The sequence below is a fragment of the Lissotriton helveticus genome, chromosome 6, assembly GCF_964261635.1.
Source record: "Lissotriton helveticus chromosome 6, aLisHel1.1, whole genome shotgun sequence".
NCBI classification, from domain to species: Eukaryota; Metazoa; Chordata; class Amphibia; order Caudata; family Salamandridae; genus Lissotriton; species Lissotriton helveticus.
Genome location: NC_136067.1, coordinates 1,544,650,553 through 1,544,667,440, shown reverse-complemented (window position 1 = coordinate 1,544,667,440; position 16,888 = coordinate 1,544,650,553).

The window sequence follows — 16,888 nt, the reverse complement described above, 5'->3', positions numbered from 1 at the left end:
GTCCTAATGATTTGGTCGGAAATGAAGAGGAACTGGATGAATTCTGGCATTGGCTAAACAACAGAAGCAGTGATATTCAGTTCATACTGTCCCAAAGCAGGAAATCCATTGATTTTCTTGACTTGACTTTCCAGGCAGAGGATGTTTTACTTTATAGTGACCTATATCTTAAGCCCATGGAGAGAAACACACTATTAATGTATGGCTCCCACCACCCGAGAAATCTAAGAGACAGCTTGCCTTTCGGCCAGTACCGTCGAATTAGGAGGAATTGTACAAATAGAAAAGATTTCTTTGAGGAGGCAGATGAACTAACAGAGAGACTGAGAAATCGAGGTTATCCTAAGGGTCTACTGAAGCGTGCCAAGAAACGGGCATGGTACCATCCCAGAGAAGAATTACTGGAGGTAAAGGAAAAGCCGGATGAGACAAAGGGGATCGTATGTGTGACGACATTTAATACTAAAAGTAATGGCATACAGAAAATCATTAAGAAGTATTGGAACCTCGTGCAAGGAGAGCTACAAACAACACAACAACCGTTATTTGCTTTCAAGAGGGACAAGAATATAAAAGACGCCGTGGTGAAGGCATTTCTGGATCCCCCAAACAACCAGATGTGAGGAACTTACTAAATTTGCCACCATTGACAGGACACCATAAGTGTGGCAGTTGTAGAGCTTGTGACTATTGCCTGGAGGGCCCGAGTTTTACCCACAGTACTAAAACGTACAAACTCGCTTCTTTTACCAACTGCAACAGTACACATGTCATCTATGCAATTACATGCCCGTGCTCTTTGACCTATGTAGGACAGACTAAACAAAAAGTTAAAACCAGGATCCTACAGCAAATGAGTAGGATTAGATGCAACACAGTGGGTGCCCCTTTGGTAGAACATTTCCTCAATTATATAACCATACACCGGAAGACATCAGGTGGAGGGTTTTGGAAAAACTGACACTTAGCCCTCGGGGTGGGTCCATCACAAAGTCACTCAATTATAAGGAGTGTAGGTGGATACACTCCCTCAACGCAGTGTAGGGAGGGCTTAATGAGTGAGAGGAAACAGCTAAACAAATGGGGCAACTGTGAAAATGAGCATAATTATGGCATGTACTAACTGTCTTAATTTGTGGCCATGATATGTTACATGACTATGTCCTGCTGTTAGTTTTCTTGCAGTTTGAAATATGCTCAAAAGTATGAAAATGCTGCATAATGTATAATGTTTTTTATGGTGTAAATATGGCTTCTAACTATTTCGGTGTAAATTTGGTTTCTAAATATTTGATGTACAAGGAGGGACCCAGGAAAGGATTGGCCAACTAGGTCATGTTTGTGTTTAAATATGAGCATTAGCATGTACTTGTCTGTAACTGATTTAGCTTGGTTTCGGTTACACTAAAAGTATTCACGCCCTCAGTAGGAGTTTTATAACTTTGCTTACGAAATAATAGTTTGATTGTTATAGCATGGGTAAACATTAGAAAGTAAGGCGCACACCTATCCTGTCACTCAAGGCGGTGTTTAGCAGCGCCAGAATGTGAGGTTGCCTGGAAACGAGGCGTAACCGCATTATAGCGTAAGGTTGCGTGGCAACGAGGCAACGTGAACGTGATCGTGAGTCCTCGCGCCATAGGACTTTAGCGTTCACCGTGGTCTGGCCTCACTAAGTGGGAACGAGCGGATTGTTGCATAACTCTCTGCCAGTACTTGAACAAACGGCCCCTGTATCGCATCATTTGGCGGAGCGTTCAAAAGAAATAAACACTTAAAGTGCAGAAGGATCTGCAGTCGAGCAGATTTTTATAGCCAGCCTTTGCCAAAGGGATTTAATTTCATTAGGTAAGACGCCTATGAGGTCCTGCCAACTAACTTAATTTTTGTAAAATCCACTGCTTCGCTAGCAAACGCTAAATCACTCGTACCCATTGCTTTTTAGGTCGCATGAGTGACGCGGCCTTTATCGGACAATCGCATCATTTGGCGAAGTGTTTCAAAAAACAAACATTTTAAGCACAGAAGGATCTGCACTCGAGCGGTTTTTGTGCGGCCAGCCTTTGCCAAAGGGATTTAATTTCATTAGGTAAGACACCTATGAGGTCTTTTAAACCGTCTAACTCCCTTTTTTTAAAAATCAACTGCTTTGCTAGCAAACGCTAATCATTCATACTCATTGCTTTATAGGTCACATGAGTGATGCGGCGACTAGTAACCTCTTTAAGTCTACACAATAATGTCGGACTTATAACATCTTTTTGGCTGAACCATTATCGACAGCACTTGGGTAAGTGTAATTCACGTTTTCTATCTGAAACCCCCCCTTTTTTAACATTGAGGAAACCAAAATCAACCCTCTTGAAGCATTGTATAGTAATAATTTCATACGCTTACTGATTTTACAGTTTTGATTAAATCTGCTACTACTATGATATCCCAGGTCCAAGTTTAGAAAGACCTTTTTGGTGAGTGTGAATATAATTAATCCCTATTCACTCTCAATTTTAATTTGCAAATCCTCAGGCGCTACACCTTTACCCTATGTCCTGAAGAAGACCCGACCTAGACCCACAACTAAGCCGTCCAGAGGGTCGAAACGTCAACGCTTTTTAATGACTGGACCAGTACAGGATTTCCAGCTATAAAATAATCCAACTAGAATAACCTACTGGAATGATCCTAGATTAATGCTGAAACTGGCCACAGAATTTCTATTTGCTTTTTCTTTTCTCTTTTGAAATTCACTCTTTATTAAGTACACCCTAAATGTCACTTTTGCACTGTATGTCACACTTTAATCACTTCTATTTCTATTGCGCCGTTGTATTATACTATTGATGAACTGATAAATGAATTCAAATGAAGTGTTTTTCATGTAGAGTGAGGGTACATATTTATCAATGAATAAGTAATTGATGAATTAAAAAACTGATGTTTACCCTTATCAGAAAACCTCTTTGTGTATTGTGGTTTTGCATTGAATAGAGCATAAATGGTTGGAGCTCTGGTCTAACTAGCTTTATGACGGAATGAAATGTGAAGTGATTTAAAACATAGCTTGAAGAAATCAGGTTGTGAACCCGACAGAACCATTGTAGATATTATATTGTATTGCCCAGGTTCTGGGGGATACTGGGTCACCCCATGGTGATTTATATATTTAAAGGGGGAGATCAAAGTAACCTTGCCAACTATTGATTTATTGCCCTCTTGGATATAGGGGCCAAGTACTATGTGAGTCTTATTTTGCATGCTTCCCTGGAATCAAATAAGGTTTTGCCCAGGCTTAGGCACCGTTTCAAACCTAACAGCCTTAGCTCTATGCACTTTAAACGCTTTCATTGCTCAAACAGCACTGTTCACCTGTTTTGTAGACTTTAAGGCGCAATGTGACTATAAACACCGAGAACTGTTGTGGCAAAAATGAACCATCTATGGAATATAGCACAAACTACTCAGAGCCATTGACTCTCTATTTACGAATTCCTGAATATGGGTGAAAATAGTAGATGGCAGTAAGCTCTTGCAAAACAAACCGATATAGCCTCTGGCCAGAAGCAGAGGGTGCATACTTGCCGCCTTGTTTTTCAATGTATACATTTCAGACCTGTCAAGAGAGCTAGATTTGGTAAACGCTCATCCTCAAAAACTTGGGGGACATCTGCTATCAAACATACTATGTTCAAATGATTTGCTCCTTCTCAGAAAGACATGCAACAACTGCTTGATGATCTCCACAGCTACACAAAGCAGATCAAATTGGACATTAAACTGACAAAAACTAAGTTAAAGCATATCAGTAAGAAAATAAAGGTCCCGGGGTCAAAGAACACCAATGGGCGTCGCCTGGTAACAGAAACGCAGTTCAAATATCTTGGGTTGATAATAGACTCCAGGGCACCTTTCCACACAACCCAGATGTGATTAAAGTGAAGGTCACCTCCCTGACCTCAGGATTGCATATTTTGCCCGGAACCTTATAAGGCCCAATACCTGGCCCTGTATTGAATGTAATGAAGACAAAATTACTCCCCACCATCTCGTATGGATGCGAGAGAACAAGAGCAAACACAGCAAAGCTTCTGGTTACATTAACAGCGAAGGACTATAAAACATTATTCGAGTTGCCAAGCTACACCTCACGGCCCAAACGCAACTTGAGTTTGGTCTAGAAAAACCTGGGACATGAAGTGGGTCTATCTAAAGATGTGTCAAAGACTTAGATCAACTGAACCCAACTCTTTGGCGAATTGTGCCTTTACAGAAATCAGCATGAAATATGTAGAGGCAACTTTTAGACACTTTTCTGATGCTTTCTTACAGTAACTGCAGGTCAGCAATCCATGGAACAGTTCAGCGTCAGCAAACGGGTTCAAAAGGCTTATGAACAATGTAGTCAGAAGACTATCCCTGCAAGAAGACCTTTCCAAGTGTGCCCACATTTTGCAAGTTATGAACAATGACAAGGGTCTAAAACTTCAATCCTACTTTGATAGAGGATCCTCCAAACACATCAAACATAGGTTCCTGCGCTTTCACTCCGGTGATCAACCAACGCTGGGCCAAACGCTGGACTGGCTAAATACAGCAGGAGCCATTGCGTGTAGATTGTGTGGCTCCGCAAAAGAGAACATGACACAAATACTATGTATCTACTCGCCAATGTTAATTGCACGCAGAACATTGCTGTGGAAGTTATTCTAGCAAGTGATGGTTTGATCTTGCCGGCAATCCCTTATTGCAGCATTAAACCCAGAAAACACAAGCTTAAAGTGAAGGGTTGTGAAGTTTATAGTTATTTTCTATCCAAAATAAAAAGTTAGTTGTTCTACAAAAGTGATAAAGGCAAAACGTAAGAGCCATGAATAAATGGAAGGACTCTGACTGTTTTTTGAAACAGGGTATGTGGACATTGCAATATGGGGTTTTTGGCTCCATAAATAACCTATTTGGCATACAACATTTATCCCAGTCCATAAACCCCTTACCAACATTAGTAGTTTACTCACTTTATGCCACTACAACTCAAGCATGTTTTATTGTATTAACTACTGCACTTCATTGAAGGACACTAGTAGGCTAACTTTAAGCAATACAACTCATGAACATTTCTGAAAAAGTTTTAGACTTGAATAATGTGTAAAGTTCAATAATTTAAAAAAATGTATTGTGTGCAATTTTACCTCATTGTACATGTAAAGGTGTTAATTAATCATATATCTATACTAATATAATAAAGAGAGAGCCCAAACCTTTGAGGCGGGTAATCTCAGGAACCACAGCACCAATCACAACACCCAATACAGCGTTGGAAAGGGCAGTTGCAGCAGAAGGACGTAGGCTATGCAGACGCCCACCATATACATTTAAAAGGTAAAAGAATCGTGCCAGCAAAGTAGTCCCTTGTGGGCGTGTCTGCGTTGTGCTGTGGGCGTGTGCTGGGGGCGTGACAACTGCTGGGGGCGTGTGGTATGTTCCGCCCTTCATGCCATGTCTCATATCGTGTGCTGTGGGCATGTGCTGGGGGTGTCGGCGTGTGCGGGCGTGGGATTACGGGGAAAAAAAGCGAGCGTTGTGCCCAATATTTCATTGTTTTTTCTTCCCAGGTTCTGTACATTCCAGCTCCGGGTGTCCACCCTGCTCCCTTTAAATACCCCTGCACCCCATAATCATAACCCACCCTTACTCCTTAAAATACCCCAACACCCTTAAACACTAACCCATCTTTACCCTATAAATATACCCTGTACCCCAAACCCCAAACCTATCCCTAAACCCTAAAAATACCCCTGTACCCCAAAACCCAATCCTAGCCCTGAACTCTATAAATACCCCTGTACCTCAAAACCCAAACCTACCCCTGAACCCTAAAAATACCCCTGTACCCCAAAACCCAAACCTAGCTCTGAACCCTAAAAATACCCCTGTACCCCAAAACCCAAATCTAGCCCTGAACCCTAAAAATACCCCTGTACCCCAAAACCCAAACTTACCCCTGAACACTAAAATACCCCTGTACCCCAAAACCCAAACCTAGCCCTGAACCCTTAAAATACCCCTGTACCCCAAAACCCAAACCTACCCCTGAACCCTAAAAATACCCGGGTACCCCAAAACCCAAACTTACTCCTGAACCCTAAAACACCCCTGTACCCCAAAACCCAAACCTAGCCCAGAACCGTTAAAATACCCCTGTACCCAAAACCCAAACCTACCACTGAACCCTAAAAATACCCCTGTACCCCAAAACTCAAACCTAGCCCTGAACCATAAAAATAACCCTGTACCCCAAAACCCAAACCTACCCCTGAACCCTAAAATACCCCTGTACCCCAAAACCCAAACCTAGCCCATAACCCTAAAGATACCCCTTTACCCCAAAACCCAAACCTAGCCCTGAACCCTAAAAATACCCCTGTACCCCAAAACCCAATCCTAGCCCTGAACTCTATAAATACCCCTGTACCTCAAAACCCAAACCTATCCCTAAACCCTAAAAATACCCCTGTACCCCAAAACCCAATCCTAGCCCTGAACTCTATAAATACCCCTGTACCTCAAAACCCAAACCTACCCCTGAACCCTAAAAATACCCCTGTACCCCAAAACCCAAACCTAGCTCTGAACCCTAAAAATACCCCTGTAGCCCAAAACCCAAATCTAGCCCTGAACCCTAAAAATACCCCTGTACCCCAAAACCCAAACTTACCCCTGAACACTAAAATACCCATGTACCCCAAAACCCAAACCTAGCCCTGAACCCTTAAAATACCCCTGTACCCCAAAACCCAAACCTACCCCTGAACCCTAAAAATACCCGGGTACCCCAAAACCCAAACTTACTCCTGAACCCTAAAACACCCCTGTACCCCAAAACCCAAACCTAGCCCAGAACCGTTAAAATACCCCTGTACCCCAAAACCCAAACCTACCACTGAACCCTAAAAATACCCCTGTACCCCAAAACTCAAACCTAGCCCTGAACCATAAAAATAACCCTGTACCCCAAAACCCAAACCTACCCCTGAACCCTAAAATACCCCTGTACCCCAAAACCCAAACCTAGCCCTGAACCCTAAAGATACCCCTTTACCCCAAAACCCAAACCTAGCCCTGAACCCTTAAAATACCCCTGTACACCAAAACCCAAACCTACCCCTGAACCCTAAAAATACCCCTATACCCCAAAACCCAAACCTAGCCCTGAACCCTAAAAATACCCCTGTACCCCAAAACCCATACCTATCCCTAAACCCTAAAACTACCCCTGTACCCCATACCCAAAACTATATCTGAACCCTTAAAATACCCAAACACCCCAAAACATATACCTCAGTACCCCAAAACATATACCCATACTTACCTTATCCAAACATTAAAAAAACATGCTTTTACCATTCATGCATTTACAACGAATTTCGTTGTAAATGTATGCGTTGTAAAAGCATATAAAATGTAATGCCATGCGTTATAATGGCATTGCGGAGTCATGCTACTTTCGTAATGAAAGTATGCTGAGTGATGGTATGCGGAAAGAAAGTTGCGGAATAATGGGTGTTTACAAGTAAGTACATTGGTGGAACGGCGGCCCACATCTCCAGCAACATACTCATTTTTTTATCACCGATTTGAAAAATGCACAGGTCTCTCTCATTGATGGCCAGCACCGACATACACTTTTATACACACCTCCCGCCACAAGTTCTAGAATTGCAAACTTTAGAGCTGGGGAGCTACGTTCGAATCTCGGCATCAGCTCAACATCCTGTGATTCCAGGCAAATCGCTTTGTCTCCCCCGTGCCTACCACAAATTAATGTGTTCTTCTGTAATGTAAATTGTGCTCATGCCATGTTGTCGAGTTCGCGCTATATAATATTGCAAGGAAAAATAAAGTAGGGAAACTCGAGTTCACACACTACTGAACGCGCACTCTTAAGTGCGTCAGCAGTGCATTGTGCATCGGAGCGTTTCACAGGCCTGTCACTGATGAAACGAAATCCTACAAAACAATATACTAGTGACCGGCAGCAATTCATACCCAGACAACGTCGGGACGGGCTGCTAGTGATTTATAAAACAAGGAAAAAGTATCTACTAACCATACACTCAGAAATATTTAGCAAAAGAAACCGAGCGATTGCACAAATCATCATGATTTTTGAAGGATTTAGCATGGCCTGGAAATCATTTCCACCTAAATTACCTAGTAATTCGCTAACCTTACCAAAACCATTCCAAACCTCAATACACCATGAATCTACAGATTCCCATTAGTCAGGTTTCTCTAAAGACTTAGGGCCTGATGTAGATCTCGGCGGGACTCCCGTCATCCCTTCGTGGCGGGGGTTACCAGTACTCCGTCGAGCTGACGGAGTCCCCCCATAATTCGATGTGGGCTGGGTGAACCGTTGTCTGCATCAACAGACTGTCTTTCCTCGTGTAAGCAGCAAACCTCTGTCGATGTGACAGGTTCCTCTGCTGGCTAACAGTTGTCCGTCAGGTTTACGTCAAGCCTATTTAGATTTCCCTGTTACACTGGTGTTTTCCTAGCGGCCGATTCCTGATGGAGTGAGTTCCTGGTGGAGTGGAGACTGGTAAGTACTACCTATTAATATGACACAACACATATATGTTGTGTTTGCTTAAGAAATATATGTAGATAATGTGGATACCCCTTTTTTGCATATAGCATAGCACACAAACAACATACACTCACTATTGAATAACCCTCCACAGGCACCACAAGCACAACATTCACAACCACCTAAAAAAAAGACATATTTTTAAGTGTGAATGCAGGTGTGTTCATTTTACCTTGATTAGTTGTAAAATGAACACTACTGCATTACAAATAAGAAATAAATTCCATGTAAGAGCAATGTAAAAATACATGAGGGAAAAGTACATGCTACTAGGTGATTCATAGTAAGACAAGTGAAAAAGAAGGTTACCGTAGATTCCGGCGACAACAGAGTTGATCAGCATTGTTGTCAAGTAGTAGCAGCAAAGGAAGGGCCTCGACAATCGGGTTCAAGGCGGAAATGGAAGTGGAAAACAGAAAAAAAGATACGTTCCTACCTCATTTCCTTTGATTATGCCAACTCAAATTTGGAAGTGCCCTCACCACAGTTTTCTCAATGGAAGGTACATCATGATTGGCCCAGAGGTAATCTTGGCTGGACTCCCCCGACAGCTGCTTTTGCCTATGACGCTGTCGACGTGGGAGGAAAATTGTGGCAAAGACGGTGGCACTCGGACGGACTATCGTCCATCGACCCACCAACATCTAAATAGAGCAGATGTACCACCAAGTAGGCGGGTGGTGAAACCGTCGGAAAAATGACGGTAGAACCAGATTCGCCAAGCTATAAATCAGGCCCTTAACCTCACATAAATGATTACTTACATAAGAATCAATAACTCTACTATTGTTGCATATGAATGAACAATACCTCTTCGATTTAATCACCTTACAGACTCCGTTCCCTTTCGCCAATAGAATATCTAATTCAAGATGAATTTGCATAATAATAGCCCTAATAGCTACCATTTCTACATTAACTAGCTTAAAGGACCCTAATGTATCTACTGCAAGACTATCTAAAACTGTAGACAAAACGCTTAATTTTCACATCTTTCATTGCCAGCCATACAGAAGGAATAATAGCACCTAGTATATCTAAAACTACTTGTCCAATACTATGTCTTGCTCTTCTCAAGCTTTGTTCATCATCTAATTCATCCATATGATAAACTCTAGGAAACACTAAAGCTAAATAACATGAACCAACCCAATAGGGTCTTCACCAAGCAAATAGTCTTCATAAATTCTATCACACACACATTCTCTTAAAAGTTAGGACTTTCCTCCTTTTAAAGAACTATGCCTACACAACTCACCTCTTCTATCTTGTTCCATTCCCAATCTAGGAAATAAACCTGACAATTTAAATTTTCTTCCTTGGTCATTCGTTCGAATGCAACATTCTAGTCTTCCCAGTTTCTTACAACCTTTTCTCCTCTCTCATTGTATTCGCTAATGAAATTATGCCCCTCACTACTCAAAAGGCATACATAAGCTCGAGCAGTGTTAGCATCATAGTTTTTTTGTGCAATCACTCTTAGAACCTTCTTCAGCTGACATAGGAAGGTAGAAGCACATATATCACTACTAACCGTAATCATGTTTACATATTCTCTTATCATTTTAGCATACACATTATACTTAGATTCACTAACTAAATGTTCTCTAAGCATTGGCACATCATAGTTTAACTAATTTCTTTAAGTAGTAAGCTCAACAGTAGCACTATTAACACGATCCGAAGCATATCCCACAGGAATCAATAAGCACAACAGCCCCACTAAAACTACTAATATTATTATTAACACTACCCCTACAATTTTACCACATTTGCTGTATTCCATCTTTTATTGAGGCAAAAAATAACTTATCATGGTAAGAAAAATCCCAAAATCAACAAATGTTTTCTTTAAAACAATAATATTTTTCCTGTTATTTATTAAAACAATCCTCAAAACAAAAATTCAATAATAATCATCTCAGTTTTGTTTTAGTCCATTTCAAAAGTTGATTTTAAATGTATTTTTGGTTTCAGCTCTCTTTGTTCAACAGTAGTCTCAAAACTTTTATTTCACAAAAGTCTCTTCATTCAATTCAAGGTGGCTCTTTTGTTTCAAACTTGGTCTCTCGTTCACACTCTTGCTCTGGCATTGATTCACCAACGACTATTTATCCAACACGGTTTAATCTTATTCTTCTTCAGAAAATGTAGCTAAATAGACCCATTCAGGCAGGGCATATTTATGATTTGCAACTCTCTTTCTCGTTGATCTTTTGCCAAATGGTGATTCACTTCCACTAGTTTCAGAATCTATTTGTTACTCAGGCTACTCTTCTGGTTTACAGTATTTTGTTTAGCAAGGTATTTTTCTTGGAATATCTCTGTCAAGTCTTTTTCTATCAGGAACAGTCTTTGTCTGAGCTTCTTTACTTTTCAAGGAACTTTGACTTGAACTAAGACTCACACTCAAAATTAAACTTGACCCTTGATCAGCTTTGACTTTGTCTGCTTTGTTTCCTTTAAGTTTTTTGTAACTTTGATCTTCAACTGCAACTTTTCACTGCTTGTATTAGAGACTATGGCCCATGGTTATGTTTGTTGTTAAGGTTACCAGAGGAGGCCCCTTCCAACGATCTTCCATGCACTCCTGTCTGAAATGCTTTCGGATTATGATCCAGTCACCAGAGCTGAGGCTACAGCATGCAATATCCTTGGTTTCTTCTGTTGCCACATTCACCTGATGAGAGACAGTTTACACCATATCAGCTAGAACTTGCAAAAATCTATCATGCAGACATCAGTTGTCGAAACTAGCACAGCTGAAGGTACATAGGCAAGCCTCATTGGTCTTGCATGAGAATCTAATGGGGTGGTCTATCCATCAGGAGTACTCCTCATGCTCATAAAAATAAGAGGAAGGGCATCAGGTTACTTTACATCAGTCAAAGCACAGACATTTGCCAGTTTGTTCTTGAGAGTGCCATTTGTTCCTTTCACAATATCGGAAGATTGTGGTTGACAACTACCATGAAATCTCTGTTTGATCTCAAATGCTTGGCAGATTATTTGACAAATCTTGTTTTAAAAATGGGCTCCATGATCAGTCTCAATTGAAATTTGAAGGCCAAATGTGGGTAGAACACTTTGGTCATTGTTAAGCTATTTCTTCTTTCTGTATGAAATGCTTCCACCCATTTAGAAAACAAGGAAATAATCACCAAGAAGTACTTCACACCATTACAGTTTGGCATCTCAATCAAATCTGCTTAGAGTGCTTTGAGTCTTGAATGGGCCTTCTGATTTGCCAAAATGATTCATAACAATTACTTTTCTTTTGCCTTGATTATTTAAATGACACACCAAAGATTGGTTGCAAACATCTTCGTCAACATTTCAAAATCCTGCATGTTCCCATTTAAAAAAAAATATTTGTACCAAAATATATCTAACTGCATGTGTAATGTTGTGCAAATACTTGGACATAACAGACTAACATGTTCACTTCTCAAATTCCATATTCCACTATACTAATTCACCATTAATCCTTTATGGCTACTCGCCAATAAACCATTTCAACACCCCATCAGGGTTACAAGCGCTATATAAATGCAAACCTTTTTCCCTTTCCTACCCCTCCCCTATCCTTCTCAATCCAAATAACTGATTAACATATCCACCGCTTAAATTAATTTCATGTTTCACCATACTAATTAAACACTAATCCTTATGGGTTCCAGAGTAGCGTGCTACTCGCCAAAAAAGCTCTTCAAAACCCCATCAGGGGTAGCAAGTGCTATATAAATACAAACCTCTCTCCCTCTTCTATCCCGCCATCTACTCTTCTCTATCCAAATAACTGAATAACATATCCACAACTTAAATTAATTTCATGTTTCACCATACTAATTTAACACTAATCCTTTATGGGCTCCGGAGTCGCTTGCTACTCGCCAGAAAAGCACTTCAACGCCCATCAAGGGTATCAGGTGCTATATGAATGCAAACCTTTCTTCCCCTTCTATCCCTCCGCTATCCTTCTCACTCCAAATAACTGACTAATATCCACTGCGCAAATTACTTTCATATTTCACCATACTAATTCACCACTATTCCTTTATGGGTTTCCGGATTAGCACGCTTCAACACCCCATCAGGGGTAACAAGCGCTATATAAATACAAACTTTTTTTTCCTCTTCTATCCTTCTGCTATCCTTCTGAATCCAAATAACTGACTAAGCTATCCACCACTTAAAATGTACTTGCATGTTTCACTATACTAATTCAACACTAATTCTCTATGGGTCCCGGAGTAGCATGCTACTCGCCGAAAAAGCGTTTTGACGCCTCGTCAGGGGTAGTAAGCGCTATATAAATGCAATTACAATACAATACATGGGATATAACATAGAATCGGGTAAGACATATTTGTATTCAGTTTTACATACACATCCTGATAATTCTTCTAGTAGCCTAACCTCTCCATTTTCTTTTCTCATTTTCTTGGGCATCCTCCTGCAAATCTTTCTGTTTGCTCAAGGAAGTCTGCATTGAATCCTTAAATAAACAATTCATATTTTCAGCATTTTGTACTGAATCAGTTATCAATTTTCTTGTAATGCACAATATTTTATTACTTGATCTGCATACTTGTTTGCAAGTGTGATCATGTCTTTTGCACTTTTATAAGCTATCCATTTAACAAGAGTAATTTAATTTGGCTTGTGTGGCTTACAATACATCAAGTATGTCAACACCACTGTTTATAGAGGCTCCGGAAGATGTTGCAAAACCAATTTGTGACCATGGTCATGGACACCTTCAAAACCATAATGGCTGACTGTATAAATCGTAACATCCAAGTTCTTGATAAGCGGCAAGCTCTAGTTAATGCAACCAATTCACAGCTGAAGATATGTTTGGCAGAGAAGATGCTTCTAACATCTAGGAAATGAAACATACTGCATAGGAACCTCACAGGGCTCCATCTTGGTCTCTCAAGCAAGAACCATTGACAAACAATGTCAAATCACTCATTACCAAAGGTGCTTGTTTAATGTTTGGTCTTGGTTTTGTATATACCTCAGTCACCTCTATACAGTTGTAGTCTGCTTCTTCATCAATCTCATCAATTTCCCTGTTTTCCAAACTCTTGTCTGAAATAGGAAGCAATGTTGCTGAGTTCAAAACGTTGCATCTCTAAATAGAAATGCTCTTTGATGTAAGTATTATCGGCTCGTAACGAGCCAGTCTGCTTTTGGTTACACACCATTTTTTTGTTTCTGTTAAAAGGATTTGAACTGAATGTGGGACATGTACAATTAATGAAGGGCCCATAATAATTCATTCACTTTTTTCAATGGCAATGCAAACAGGCAACCGATTTCAAACAACTTGGAAAACTTACAGCTATTGGATCCAACACATTGGAATGATATGCCAATGGGTGCACGAGACCTCCATGTTTCTGTGTAAAAATTGAACGTGCACATCCATTCCTCTCATGACAAAACTGAAAAAACGCAAAATTGTAATCAGGCATTCCGACTGCAGCGCTTGGCACAAACTCTCTTTACGTTTTTTAATTGCATCAACGCATTCAGCATCAAATGGTACCAGATCTTAGGCATCACTACATGTTAACCTTACTAAAGGCTTTGCCAATCAAGGAAAAGTTTGGAATCCACTGATCACAATACCCGACCCCGGACAACAGTACCCAACAATTCCGAGAAACACCCGAAACACCCGAACCAACCCTCTGGATGGTTGGATGACTCCATTTGAGAATTGCAAAAACAGGATGTTTTGAGACTATTCCCACACTATTTTCAATAAGGTGTCCAAGAAAGATGACTTCCTTTTTACAATACTGTATTTTAGTCAGAGAATCCTTATGTCTATTTTCAGCTAGATGATTTAACAAGGCAATTGTGTCAAATGTTCAGTCCTCTTTTGTCTTAGATGTGACTAGGTCATCAATATAATGCACTAAGACTGAATTAGAGGGAAACTTCAAATTCTCCAGATCTTTCTTCAGGATTTGGCTCCAAATCGAAGGACTTTCCATCTACCCTTATGGGGTCCTATGCCACAAGAGAACTTTATACAAAAATTGAAACGCAAAAAGGAATTGTGATTACTCATGCAAAGGAATTGAAAAGAACAATTGGCATACACCAATGACTGTATACCATTCTGACTCTGATGGAATCTCTAACAAAATTACTGCTTAATTCAGTACCACTAGACAACATGGAATAACAATTTTATTAATCTTGGGGCGAGCCAATAAGATTCTCTACTTGCCATTAGTTTTTTTTATTCCCAACGCAGAAGAGTTACATGGACTACCAAGTACCTCCCAGAGGATTCCCTGCTCAACCATTTTTTCAGTCACTGTCTTTATGACGCCAGACATGCTGCCAATTTCGCCGAAGGTGGGCAAACTTATGCCGGTAATGATCTCCTAGCGATCATGAATTTGGTGAGCAGTTGCGGACAGTTCTGTCTGGATGGGTATGAGGGCCCTTTCTGCTGCTTGAAGTATGGCTTTGATTCTACGTCCACCACGACACCACACAGTCACCATACCCTCTCTAGAAAAAACTTTATTATTTTCAATCTTAATTGCCACTCCTTAGCCAAACACTTCGCAGATGTCCATGATCTATGAGAAGACGATTGCCTGGACGTCCTCTTTTTAACTGAGACATGGCTCTCTGATGTTATGATCGCTGAGCCAGGCTTGGCGCTCCCGGTAGGATACAGTATTCTTACCCTCAATAGGGAGTCTAGAGGCGGGGGCATAGCGGTCATTTTCAAATCACACTACATTTGCACTTTCGAAAAGAAGGCCGTAGCTGGCTGCGAATGTGCGCGTTTTTAAGGTTACCTTGAGCCCTAACTACACGATGTCAGGGCTACTAGTTCAACTGGCCTCAGGTCCAACGTACCCTGCCGGCCATCTGCTGGACCCTGTTTTCCCGAATATACCCTCCCTCACAGTGCACACCTCTATCCCGATGGGATGGTCTGATCACTACTTGGTCCCTATGTAACTTCAGGGTATAATCCCTTCACGGAGTTAGGATCGGAAGACCTCCTTCAAACGTCCTTGGTACAAATTGAATTAGGACCAATTTCACATCCGTATCGCGACCACTACCCCGTGTTTGCCGGCTGACCCCACCGAGGCTAACAGGGCATTCTGGTTCAGCCAGCCATTGGACAGCTTAATTCTGGCGAAATGGTCTATGAGCCGCAAATCCAAATCTAGCCTGTGGTACAAGGACAAACTGGCTAACATGCCCAAGGCCTGTAAGAGGCTGGAGCATATTTGGAGAAGGAACTTCAACCCCGTCTCGAAGGATAACTACCGGGTAGCTATCAAGAGTTACCACTGGGCCATTCAACTTGCACTTGGGGCATTCTATGCCAAGCACATTCGCGAGAGCGACAATCCGGCAAAGAGTATCTTTTCTATACTCTCTAACCTTAAATCTCAGCAGGCCAATGCAGGACCTACAATCACGTCTGATCAGCAGTGTGAGGACCTTTGCGACCTTATTTGTTAGGAAGGTGGAAAATATCTATAGGTCTTTCCTGGCGGCACAAGTCCGCTGGCAGGAGGCACCTTGTCATCACAATACCAGCGTTCTAGATGCCTTCCCGCCAATCCCTGCAGATCAGCTGCAACCACTGTGCGGCAAAATTAAGTCAGGCTCCCCAACTGATCTCTCAAACCAGATCAATTCAGGAAAGTGCTATCAGTGATTATATCCCCTCTGGACCAGGTGATAAACAGGTCTCTTGCCATGGCGGTGGTGCCTAGAGCCTGGAAACAGGCCAGGGTGATACCCCTGCCCAAGAAACCCACTCTGGACCCGGCTAAACCTGAAAATGATCGCCCTATCTCTCTGTTACCGTGGGTAGCGAAGATCACAGAGGCATATGTCAACTCCCTCCTCTCGGCCATCCTGACCACTAACAACACTTTTGACCCCTCCCAGAATGGCTTCCGTCCAGGCCACAGCATGGAGTCTGCTCTCCTGGCTGTGACCGAACATCTTTGGACAGCACTGGATGCTAAGCGCATGTCGGCACTGATTTTATTGGATCTCAGTGCCGCATTTGACACGTATCCCACGCCATTCTGTTACGATGCCTGGAGGAGGCTGGTAATGTAGGTTCGGCCTTGGAGTGGCTCACCTTGCTGAGAGGTCGTTCAAGGTGTCAGCACCCCCTTTTATCTTGGGTATTCATTCCATCAAACAAGGAGTTGCGCAGTGCTCCTCTCT